This window comes from Lissotriton vulgaris, chromosome 2_1 (genome assembly GCF_964263255.1).
Source record: "Lissotriton vulgaris chromosome 2_1, aLisVul1.2, whole genome shotgun sequence".
Lineage (NCBI taxonomy): Eukaryota > Metazoa > Chordata > Amphibia > Caudata > Salamandridae > Lissotriton > Lissotriton vulgaris.
In genome coordinates, this window is record NC_141687.1 from 94349055 (window position 1) to 94361900 (window position 12846).

The window sequence follows — 12846 nt, forward strand, 5'->3', positions numbered from 1 at the left end:
GCTCCTTATGCTTCCATCAATACACCCCTCGCACAGCATGCTTTCATTGGTACAGACCTAGCCCCTTATTCTCTATCAGTACAGTCCTCATCTCAGTGTGCTTCCATCCGTACGGTCCTCGCACAGCATTCTTCCATCAGTACAGCCTTCACTCCTTGTGCTTCCATCCGTACGGTCCTCGCACAGCATTCTTCCATCAGTACAGCCTTCACTCCTTGTGCTTCCATCAGTACAGTCCTCGCTTAAAAATGTTGCCATCAGTACACTGCTCTCCTCAGCATGCCTCTATCAGTACAGTCCTTGCCTCAGCATGCTTCTATCAGTACATTCCTTGCTCAGCTTGCTCCCATCAGTACACTCCTTGCTTCAGCATGATTCTATCAGTACACTCCTGGCTCAGCATTCTTCCATCAGAAAACTCCTCGCCTCAGCATGCTTCTATCAGTACAGTCCTCAGACAGCATGCTTCCTTCAGTACCCTCCTCGCCTGAGCATATTTTCATCAATACACTCCTCGCTCAGTGGGCTTTCATCAGTACAGTCCTCGCTCAGTGTGCTTCCTTCGGTAGACTCCTTGCCTAATCATATTTCTATCAGTACACTCCTCGTCTGAGCATATTTTCATCAATACACTCCTTGCTAAGTGTGCTTTCATCAGTACAGTCCTTGCTCAGTGTGCTTCCTTCGATAGACTCCTTGCCTAATCATATTTCCATCAGTACACTCCTCGCCTGAGCATATTTCCATCAGTACACTCCTCGCCTGAGCATATTTCCATCAGTACACTCCTCGCCTGAGCATATTTTCTTCAATACACTCCTTGCTCAGTGTGCTTCCGTCAGTAGACTCCTTGCCTAATCATATTTCCATCAGTACACTCCTCGCCTGAGCATATTTTTATCAATACACTCCTCGCTCAGTGTTCTTCCATCAGTACACTCCTCGCTCAGTGTTCTTCCATCAGTACACTCCTCGCTCAGCGTGCTTCCATCAGTACTTTCCTCGCCTGAGCATATTTTTATCAATACACTCCTCGCTCAGTGTTCTTCCATCAGTACACTCCTCGCTCAGTGTTCTTCCATCAGTACACTCCTCGCTCAGCGTGCTTCCATCAGTACTTTCCTCGCTCAGTGTGCTTCCATCAGTACACTCCTCGCTCAGCATGCTTCCATCAGTACACTCCTCGCTCAGTGGGCTTCCATCAGTACACTCCTTGCTCAGTGTGCTTTCATCAGTACAGTCCTCGCTCAGCGTGCTTCCATCAGTACACTCCTCGCTCAGTGTGCTTCCATCAGTGCACTCCTCGCTAAGTGTACTTCCATCAGTACACTCTACGCTCAGCGTACTTCCATCAGTACACTCCTCGTTCAGCGTGCTTCCATCAGTACACTCCTCGCTCAGTGTACTTCCATCAGTACACTCCTCGCTCAGCGTGCTTCCATCAGTACACTCCAAGTCCAGCATAATTCTATTAGTTCGGTCCTCAGTCCCTTATGCTGAATTATGCTTGTGCTGATGTGCGATTTCCAAGCTTATGCAATATAATTAATTCTGCTTGATCTGATGAGTGGTTCCCTTGCTCATGGAATATAGTTGATTCTGCGGGTGTATGCGATTCATAGAAAATGGATTTAATGGAGCACCATTACTGAGAAACTATCTCGCCTAAACTGTTTACTGAAAATTTGCAGGATGAATGGCATTTACCAATTTAGAGAAACCAATTTATAGAATGCCTGTTTTCAAATTGGCCTTTGCATACTCATTTTTAAGGTGCAAATTGAATGGCTGCAGGGCTTACTTTCAGAAACATTTTTGTCAGAGGTATTTTTTTAGTGCTTTATTTTAAGGAGCATTATTTCGGATTGTGATCTTACTTTGTTAAACAACTATTTTGGAAGTTTTTATTTAGCTGATCCTCCACCACGCTAAAACCCTTCAACCCCTAAAATCCCCCCACAACCACTAAACACCATCCCTCCTTGCCCTCTAAAGACTCCTCACCATTTATAAACTACACCCATCCCTGACCCCTAAACTTCACCCATCCCTGGACATTTCAAATACTTTCTACACCTACACTCCACCCATACCTGAACACTAAAAATCCTCACCACACCTACATGAAACACATCCCTGACCCTAAACTCCACCTATCCCTTAGCCTAAAAGCCTTTTCTACCCAAAACTCCATCCATCCAGGTACCCTAAAACACCTCACTACCCATAAACTCCGCCTATTGCTGAACCCTAAAACTCTTCCTGCCCATAAACCTCACCCATTCCCGAACCCTTAAATCCCATAAGCACTCTAACTACCCCTATTGCTGAAACCTATAAATCCGCCACCACCCCTAAATTCAACTCATCACTGAACCTTAAAAACCCTCGCCAGTCCTAAACTAAACCCACCCATGAACCCTACAAGCCTTTCTACCCCTAGACTCCACCCAACCCCCTCTACCCATATATTCCACCTATTCCTGAACCCTCAAACCCTCTTTCTATTCCTGAATTACCCCCTCTGAATCCTTACAATCCCTCACCTTTCCTAAACTCCACTCATTCTTGAATCCTTAAAAAAACATCCCTAAACATGTTCCATTCATGACCCCTGAAAAACCCTCACCACCCCTAAACTCGACTCCTCAATGAGCTCTAAAACGTTTTGTACTCATAAGCTCCACCAACTACAGACCACTAAAACCCCTCGCCACTTTAAACTTCACCCATTCCAGAACCTTAAAAAACCCTACACTACCCCATAACTCGACCCATCACTGAGCCTTAAAAACCCTCATCAGCCTTAAACTCCACCCATCCCGAAACATAAAAAACCCTCAGCACCCTTGCACTTGTGCTCCCCTGAACCCTAAAAAACCCTCACCACACCAAACCTTCACTCATCAGTGTACCCTAACAACCTGGCATCACCCCTAAACTCTGATGCCTTCTCCCTAAAAACCTCTTTTTATTCCTGAATTCGACCAATCCTTGACCACTAAAAATATCCCTCATTGCCCCTGAACATCACCGATCCCTGAACACAAACACCCAGTGCTACCCCTAAACTCCACCCAAACTTACTGTAACTTTGTATTTTTCTTTAAAATTATTTTTCCTTTAAAATGTTTCCATTAAGCTATTTTTCAATTTTTTAGTGTCCCACAATGTGGTTTCTCAGTTTTCTTTTCCCCCATTAATTCCCATACATCACGATTCAGCAGATTCTCATGTGTAGTTTACTAGCTTATACATTATAGTAGGGTCCCCTGGTTCTGATATGTGGTCTCTTTGCTCATTCAACTTGGGTATTCTGCTAGTGGTAGTGTGTGATTTCATAGCTGAAGCACAATACTGATTTCTGCTAGTTCTGGGGCGTGTTTCTCTAACTAATAGGTTAAAATAGAGTTTGCTGGTTCTGCTCGTGCATTTTGGTGGATCCTGCTGGTTGTGGTGTGCAGTTTCTGTGCTCACACATAGTGGATTCTGTTATTTCTCTGGTGTGGTGTCCTTGCTAATACATTACAATGGATTTTGCTGGTTCTGTTATGTTGTTTCTTTACTAATTTATTGTAGTGTATTCTGTTGATTCTGGTTTCTCTGCTCAGGCAGAACGGTAATGTGGGATTTCCTTGCTCGTGCATTACAGTGGATTTTGCTGGTTGTGGTGTGAAGTTTCTTTGCTCACACATAGTGGGTTCTGTTATTTCTCTGGTGTGGTGTCATTGCTAGTACATTATAGTGGATTTTGCTGGTTTTGATATGTTGTTCTTTTGCTCATTTATTGTAGCATATTCTGTTATTCTGGTTTCTCTGCTCATGCAGAATGGTGATGTAGGATTTCCTTGCTCATGCATTACAGTGGATTTTGCTGGTTGTGGTGTGTGATTTTCTTCATCATGTCTTATAGTGGATTCTGCTGGTTCTGTCATGGGCTCTTTGCTCATTCAGTATAGTAGATTCTTCTAGTGCTGACGTCTGGGTTCTTTGCTCATGCACCACAGTCGATTCTGCTGAATCTGATGCGTGGTCTCTTTGCTCATTCATTGTGGTGCGTTCTTCGGGTTCCGATATGTGGTTTCCTTGCTTCTGCCGTTTCATTGACTCTTCTGGGTCTGATGTTCGAGTTCTGCCCTCACACACTGTGGTAGATTCTGCTAGTTCTAATGTGTTATCGCCTTTGTAATGCATTACATGTAGACTTATAGATGGGTTACTGTAAATACTGGATATTACTCAGCTAAGGGCTCTGAGTGACATCAAATAGGCAATGAGAGCAAAGTTGGGTTGTCTATTATGTAATGTGACCTCACGGGAGAGTCCATTCCCACTATTGACAGTTACCCCTTCTGTAGTTTATGTTGTATGTGCCCCCACCCAAATCATCTGCCCCTGCTTACAAGATATATGCATGAGTAGCTGAGTATTGGATAGAGCCATTAATAACATGGATTAAAAAAACTGGTAAAAAATGTGGCCACCTGCCACTGACTGGCACCACCCTTTGCATCGGCCTGCCAGAGTATAAACTGCAAAAAATGTCTAGCCTCCCGCCACCCGCTGTGCGGTCCCACTCCCTCCTAGCCCAAAGCCGCACCCTCTGCTCTGACGCTGAGGTCAGAGAGCCAGCACCACCCTGATAGGGGCTCTCTGGGACCGCTTGTCAGCACGGCTTCATTTCTCCAAAGAGTGGGTCTCTCCAGACCCCCACTGACAGCAGCAATCTACTATGTCCTCTTTGGTCAGCCACTCTTGTGACGTCACAGCAGCGAATAACCAGATTGTGATGTGGTTTTTCACTCTAAAGGCTTCCAATGGGATCATATACAACCGACCACAGTTTTTTGATTTGTACATCACTCACGCTAAAGGTTAAGTGATAATCCAAAGTCCCAACCATTTAGAGAACTAATGGAAATATTATTCAGAAGGTAGTCGCTGCCACTTCCTCCAGAGGATGGTAATTGGCCACAGATAGCCATTAATTAAGGCTTGATTTATCTCAACCATATGGCAAAATGTGACATGTATTCATTCGGGTAAGAAAAAGAAACCGAAGCAAAAAAAATGAAGAAATCAAGAAGAGGTACAGAAACTATAGGGATTCTGACCTTCGTAAATGTTGTAGGTAATTCGCTGAAGGTGAAGACGAATGTCCTTTCTGTTTTATTCTTAAAGCTGGTTTTAGGCTACTCTCTGCACATTCTGTCATTACTTCTCCCTTAGTTGATGTGGGATCTGGTGCTTATAGGGATGTGGAGGTGTCACAGTGGCACGCGTATAGGTATGGTGGTTGATGCCTATGGTGAAATGGAGGTGTGCCGTGTGCAGCTCCTGTTGTGAGTACTTTGAGCTGATGGGATGTCTCTTTTTGAATAAGTCACAGTCCTGGTTTAATGTACGCATATACAAGCACTGCAGTGAATATTCATGCTGCTGATGTCAGCTGTAATTGCTCCTTGTCCAATCTCCTTGTCATTGTAAAGATGACAGCTTTTAGCTTTCTAGTTGTGTTTTAGTCAAATCATAACATTCAATCATAGAAGACTCCATTGCTTAATTTTGTTTCTGCGTGCATGAAAAAAAGGAAAGGAAACGTTTGCTTTCACCAAGCTGGCGAGGACAGAAAGTGAAAATAAAAATAAAATGAAGAGAACATGTGAAAAAGCATCAAACATACTTACAATGGCCATAAGATGTTGGGATTCATTACTACAAGAATGGTTTATTCCAGTAAAATGCTGCTCTTGAATAATGTTTTATGTACTTTATTGTAATGATAATGAACAAGGTATCATTCATGGGCGGCGTTACCACGATTCTGGCAAAACTGGCAGTGTGCACCCAAGTCAGCATTCCAACCAGTATGTACACATTACAATTTCTCCCTGCACACATTTCTTCAGTTAATACCTTTTGGAATACCCTTTTCCTCTGAAACATTGTAAGATTCTAAGTGGCAGATTTACAAGCACCATGTGCCACATTTACGTCGCCGCAGCGTCACTTCTGTGACGCAGTGGTGGCGTAAACCATGTGCCACATTGTGCCTTATTTACAACGTGACGCCTCTAGGGAGATGCGTCACGTTATAAAGCCCTGCGCCACATGAAACCTGTGTTAGGTTTCATGTGGGCGTTCTGGTGCAGGGTGGGCGTTCCGTCAAAGGAACGCCTCGTAAAAGCGACGCAGTGAAATCTACAAGATTTTAAGGAGTCACTTTTATGTCCATGCTACGTCAAAACCCTGCGCCTGCTTGAAGCAGGTGTAAGGAGTGACGCAGCGTGTTAGGCATAGGCCACCCCTGAGCATTGCTGGAGCCGCGTCACGCTTGCGACACGACTCCAGCAATGCACCGCCCTTATGCCACAGGATGCGACACGCATCGCCCTATCCTTGCGCCACGGTGCACTGCATTGTAAATGCGACGCATTTGTGGTGGCACAGTGAGAGAACTGCGCATCGTATCTTTCCTGGCGCATCCCTGCTGATTTTCAGAGATGTGCCAGAACTCGTAAATCTGCCCCTATGTTTTCAACTCAGAACAGGGGACGCAGTGTTATGGCCACATCATCTCCTTTGAGGTGTGTACCTTGGAGGGTGTGATGCTTTACCTGATACTGCACACAACGACGTCGGCTATTTCTGTTTATTGCCTGCGGTTTTACCTCCAGAAATAAAAGACCAATTCGGGTCTTTATTAATACAGATTGAAGTCATTGGCATCATTTAGGGGTCAACAGTAAATTGTCCACTAGCCCAGGCTTACTCCTAAGGACCCTTGGCCTCATAAGCTGCAAAAGCAGCATCAATCCCAGACCTTCAACATGGTCCCCGTGGACACTGGGTCTCTTCTGCACTTCCCACGAGGACTTTACACTTTCAGTGCCATAAAATAAATAGACTCAGCGGTGCAATGTGCATTGGAAAATTAAATACACTGTAAAAAGCGTACACATTTCCAACTTGTTTCCAAGTTTCATTATTGTGAATACATGAAAAATCGATTCATACGTGTAATAGTGCCTTACAATTGAAAATAAAAAAAACTAATTAACGATAAGGAATAACTCAAGCCAGTATCAAAATTCATATCCAATATATGATCCATATGAATTACAACACGTTGACATGACATGTACTGTTTCTAAAATCTCTTTTTGTGTGCCTCCTTGTGACTTATTATTACATTTTCTCTTTGTGGTCTACACTAAGCTTCAGTATCAAGGTCATTTGGCGTCACTTCCTGGGATTCAGAGAACGTTCTCTTGTCTACTTCCTGTAATGTAACTGACGTCACAGGGTGTGCGATGTCACTTTCTTTACCCAAGGCATTTTGGTGAATGTTTCAGTCTTACAGTGAATTATATTAGTACCTTAATAAACCAATAATCAGTTAGACTTTCTTTGAATTCATTGAAGCTTGCTTGTTTGGCCAGTGATCTTATTTACATAATACCCCCTGATTGATCCAAATGTGGGGAGAGAGGGCAGAAGTATGCACAGGGTGCTCTGGTGGGGGCGGGGGAATGCTCTGCTCCTCTATTTTTGTGGGTATGACACAGCTGGCCTTTTTGCAAACACCAATACACTCAGAGAGACACACGTGCACACAAATATGTCCTTTATACAACTGGCATGTTAACATAGGTTTTGTCATCAGCTTCTAGATTGATTTCTGAAATTAAATAGTGCTGTTGAAGGGGAAGTCCATTTGGTGCAGAACCATATCTGTGACCAGATCATTTCCTGCAGCTGGCTGCACCACCAGGAAGACGCTGCCTGCATGAATTCATTCAGTGCTTAGCTATGGCCCTGTGCCAAGCAGACATTGGCTGCTGATTGGGAGTAATTTACCCATTACTAGTGAGTTGGTACTAGCTCTGAGCAGCAGCGCCTGGATACTAATATCTGCGGGTCAGGAACCATGAGTAGGTATTCCCCACCACTGGAAGCTTTAGGTCATGGCTGCTGGGCCTCGAGAGTTATATTGCATCTCTTCCAAGTGGCAGGCGTTTATTCACTGATTCACGCAGCCCTGAATCACAGCGGGAATGTTTTTTGTTACAGCGAAGACCCGCTTCACCTATTCTGTCTCTCGCTCTGTGTTTTGTAAAGTTCATCGGCAAAGCTAGCGAAGTTTAAAAAAAATGTTGGTAGACTCAATTTTTTGGCACCTTGCTCATCCTTAACCTTAACTAGGTCTGTTTAGTTCCTGATTTCTCATTTTTGCCATAGTGCCTGTAATTGATTTAGGATGAAAGCATTGTCCATCTGCTCGCCTCCTTCAGCACCCTTGGGATGACATGCTCGTGCTGTTTCCGTTTGATTGCTGCAGTTCCTGTTTCTAGTGGAGGATCCAGTAGGTAGTCTATTTACTATGTTCATGCTTACCAGCACTTCTGAGATAGAAGTTTCTTATGGTTGTGGAGATGGGCCCACAGTGCAGAGGGTCAGGTCTTCTCAGGCAGCAGGTGACTTGCAAACATTCTGACAACTTCTCGTGGCCCTCTTATTCCACAATCTGTATAGTTTTGGTTTTCAGTATCTAACCCGAACCCAAAGTCTGTCATCCAAAAAGTAAAATGGAGTATCAGTTCAATAACTTTTATTCGATTACAGTTTTTTATAATCATAAAAAGTACATATTTTAAAAGAACAAATCAAACATTTCAACATGTACATGGAAAAGAAAAACGAAAAGAAGTATTTTTTAAGAGGTGCTTGAGAGAGAACTTGTTACTTAAGTACTTCAGTTCAGTTTGTGAGTTTATGTCGGATTAAAATGGAAGCTTTTAAGAACATTGCCACAGATTTGGCTACATGCGGAGAGTTCAGACATTGCAAAAACAAAAATGCTGAGTAGCACTGTCTATGGCCAGCAGATCGAAGGAGTGGAAGTATCCAAGAATTGCGATGAATTTTGCAGTATTTACAGAAACAAATAATATGGATCGTTGTTTGTTGAGATATACCATCACATGGACAGTTCATGAGCAAACGGGACCAGTTGTGAGTTTCCAGACGAAAAAAGGTATTGAAGCGGAATCTTGTTAATAAGAATTTTTCCTGGTTTGACAGAAAAAACGAAAGATAGGGTTGCATTCCTTTAAGGGGTTGTATTGCGCAGATCTGGGTATTAGAAAGTTTCATGATCTCCGACTGGTTTCGCAGCTCTCTCAGGTGGGTCAAGCACATCGATTTTAGCTGGTGCCTGGAAATGTCTTCAACAGTAGGGGGATCCTCAAAATAGGATTTACGGCCTAGGTCGTAAAAAAAGTTCCGTACAAAGACCAACCAAGGAATCTTATGCCAGTTTGTTAGGGCTAGACAGTCTGTGATCAGAGATCGTGTCAGGTGGCATTCAGGTTTGGACCATATCCGTTGCCACAATAAAATCGGTTGCGAACGGATAGTGTCTACTATGTAGTCCATGCAAGCTCGGTATGGGAAGCAAAATTCGGGGCGCTTTGCGGGAGGGCCAGCAGATACCATTACAATCGCTATCGCGTTCAGAAGCTTTTACTCGCGCAGCGCTTTAAATTCTTCTTTGCCATTTATAGAATTGTGCCTGTTGCTATTGTATTTTCCGCATCCCGCTCTGCGACACACAGCCTTTAATGCTCACCGCGTGTATCCGATCTTCAACATTAGCGCTTTGTAACTGATTGGCGCTTCAGAACCCTCATTGTTAAATCTCATTTGGCGCTCTGTGTTAATTACGTGCACCTCATTGCTGCGCTGTGTTTCAACGTTAAGTAATCTCTAAGTGGCGCTTTGGCAGAGGTATTGTGGTGAAATTGTGTGCCTTTAGCTGCCTGTTGACGATCTTTGTGCTGTGCCCTCGCTGCTGCTTTTGCTTTCACTTTTGCCCTCCATTTTGTGTTTTCCTCTCCCCTGACCCGCCTCTCTGATCCCGCCTCCCAGCTGACCCTCCCACGCTCCGCCCCCTCGCACAACCATTTAAGCCAGATGGTCCCACGCGCAGCGTCCACGCGCTACGTACACGCCGAAGGTGCGCCAAAGGTAAGCCCGTCTACGCCCGTCCGCGCCTGGACCGCGCCCAGCGCCAAACCCCCTGGCCCCCGTCCCTCCCAGCCCCCCCGCATTACCTACGATGCCGCCACCCTCCTAGCCCTTAACCCCGGTCGCGCCCCCAACTGCGTCCAAGCCGCCCCTGGACACTCCCATGGACCTTTCTCTTGCTACTCCTGCAAATTCATCGGCACCGACAACATCTCCGCTACGACCACAACACAGATTCCCGACCCTAACCACCTACAATGCATCCTTCTCAACACTCGATCAGTCCACAGACACGCCATTGACCTATGGAATCTACTAGACACCTTCTCCCCAGACGTCGCCTTCCTAACAGAAACATGGATGAACGCTTCCTCCGCCCCAGACATCACCATTGCCATCCCTGAAGACTATAAGATCACACGCAAGGACCGCACCGACCACACAGGAGGAGGAATCGCTATCGTCCATAAGAAATCAATCCGCATCTCAACCAGCTCTGACGCCAACCTCGCCAACTCCGAACACCTTCACTTCCAGATCCAAATCGACCCCAAAACCACACTCAGAGGCACCCTCCTCTACAGACCACCAGGACCCCGCGCAAAATTCAGTGAAGACATCACGGACTTCATCACTCCACACGCGCTCCCCTCCAAAGACTACATCCTTCTGGGAGACCTCAACTTTCACCTTGAAAAGATCAACGACCGCAACACCGCCACCCTCTTAGACAACCTCGCCAACCTCGGACTTAAACAACTGGTCACTTCCCCCACCCACATCGCAGGTCACACACTCGACCCCATCTTCACCTCCAGCAATCATGTCTCCTTCAGCCACACTACGGATCTCCTCTGGACTGACCACAGCTGCGTTCACTTCACCTACAACAAGCCAAAACCCACCATCCACCTCCAACCTACCCTGCAAAGAAACTGGAACAAAATCACCACGGACCAGATCTCCGCATCGCTCCTTCTAAACACCCCAGCCCTCTCTTCTAATGGAAACGAAGCCGCCGCCAACCTCACCCTATGGTTATCCAACACCGCCGACACCTTAGCACCACTGAAAAAACGTCAAAGCAAACCTGGCAGCAAGAAGGCCTCATGGTTCAACGATGATCTTAAGAAGTCCAAGAAACTCTGCCGCTCCCTGGAAAAGGCCTGGAAAAAAGACCCAACCACTAGCACCAAGGACGCCTTCAAAAACGCCACCCGCACTCACCACCAACTAATCCGAAAGGCCAAGAAAACAGCATTCAAGGATCGACTTGACAACAACGCCCACAACAGCAAGGAACTTTTCAACATCGTCAAGGAATTCTCCAATCCCCCGGCCAACTCCAACGACATCACCCCCTCTCAAGCCCTCTGCGACTCCCTAGCCTCATTCTTCCACAACAAGATTGCAGACATCCACAACAGCTTTGACAACCAAACCGGAAACCAACCCACCCCACCATTTGCTGAACATTCTCCCCCCGTGAACACCCTTAACGACTGGAACCCAATCTCCACTGAGGACACAATCCGCCTGATGAATTCCATCCACTCAGGATCCCCCACAGACCCATGTCCTCACCACATCTTCAACAAAACAGACTCCGTCATAGCACCGCACCTCCGAGACGTCATCAACTGCTCCTTCAACTCCGCCACCTTCCCGGAAGACTGGAAACACGCTGAACTCACCGCCCTTCTGAAAAAACCCACAGCGGACCCCACCGAACTCAAAAATTACCGCCCCATCTCGCTCCTTCCATTCCCGGCCAAAGTCATCGAGAAAGCTGTCAACAACCAGCTCGCCGCCTTCCTCGAAGCCAACAAATCCCTTGACTCCTCACAATCTGGCTTCCGAGCAAAACACAGCACTGAGACCGCCCTCATCGCAGCAACAGACGACATTCGAACTCTACTGGACAATGGAGACACAGTCGCCCTCATCCTCCTCGACCTCTCTGCAGCATTCGACACAGTTTGCCACAGCACCCTTTTACAACGCCTCAACAACATCGGAATCCAAGGAAAAGCACTTGAATGGATCACCTCGTTCCTCACCGGAAGAACCCAGAGAGTCCGCCTCCCACCATTCAAGTCCGAGGCCACCGAAGTCATCTGTGGCGTACCACAAGGATCCTCACTCAGCCCCACCCTCTTCAACGTATACATGAGCCCCCTCGCGACCATCGCACGCCAACACAACCTCAACATCATCTCTTACGCGGATGACACTCAACTAATCCTTTCTCTCACCAATGACCCCAGCACCGCCAAAACTAACCTACACGAAGGAATGAAAGAAGTTGCCGAATGGATGAAACAAAGCCGTCTGAAACTGAACTCAGACAAAACAGAAGTCCTCATCTTAGGTACATCCCCCTCTGCATGGGACGACTCCTGGTGGCCGGAAGCCCTCGGAAAAGCACCCATCCCGACAGACCACGCACGGAACCTAGGCGTCATCCTGGATTCCTCACTTTCAATGAACAGACAGGTCAACGCCGTCTCTTCATCCTGCTTCAACATTCTCCGCATGCTCAGAAAAACATTTCGCTGGATCCCCACCGATACAAGGAAAACAGTCACCCACGCTCTGGTCACGAGCCGACTGGACTACGGAAACACCCTCTACGCGGGCACTACCGCTAAACTCCAGAAGAAGCTCCAACGAATCCAAAACGCCTCAGCCAGGATCATATTAGACATCCCACGCAACGAACACATCTCTGGTCATCTTAAAGACCTCCACTGGCTACCCGTCAATAAGAGGATCACTTTCCGACTGCTAACCCACGCACACAAATCACTCTACGAC

The 12846-nt window shown here is 46.2% G+C and overlaps 1 protein-coding gene and 1 long non-coding RNA gene across 3 annotated transcripts in view; both read left to right on the plus strand.

The window, feature by feature from the left end:
- The window catches only part of RAP1GAP2 (RAP1 GTPase activating protein 2), a 1533685-nt gene that overhangs the window by 720495 nt on the left and 800344 nt on the right, over nt 1–12846 (plus strand). The gene's annotated exons all lie outside the window — the stretch shown is intronic.
- Nucleotides 2997–5635, plus strand: LOC147729636 (uncharacterized). Its single transcript, XR_015308552.1, has 3 exons — nt 2997–3597; nt 3866–4619; nt 4707–5635. It is a non-coding gene; the product is annotated as an uncharacterized LOC147729636 (long non-coding RNA).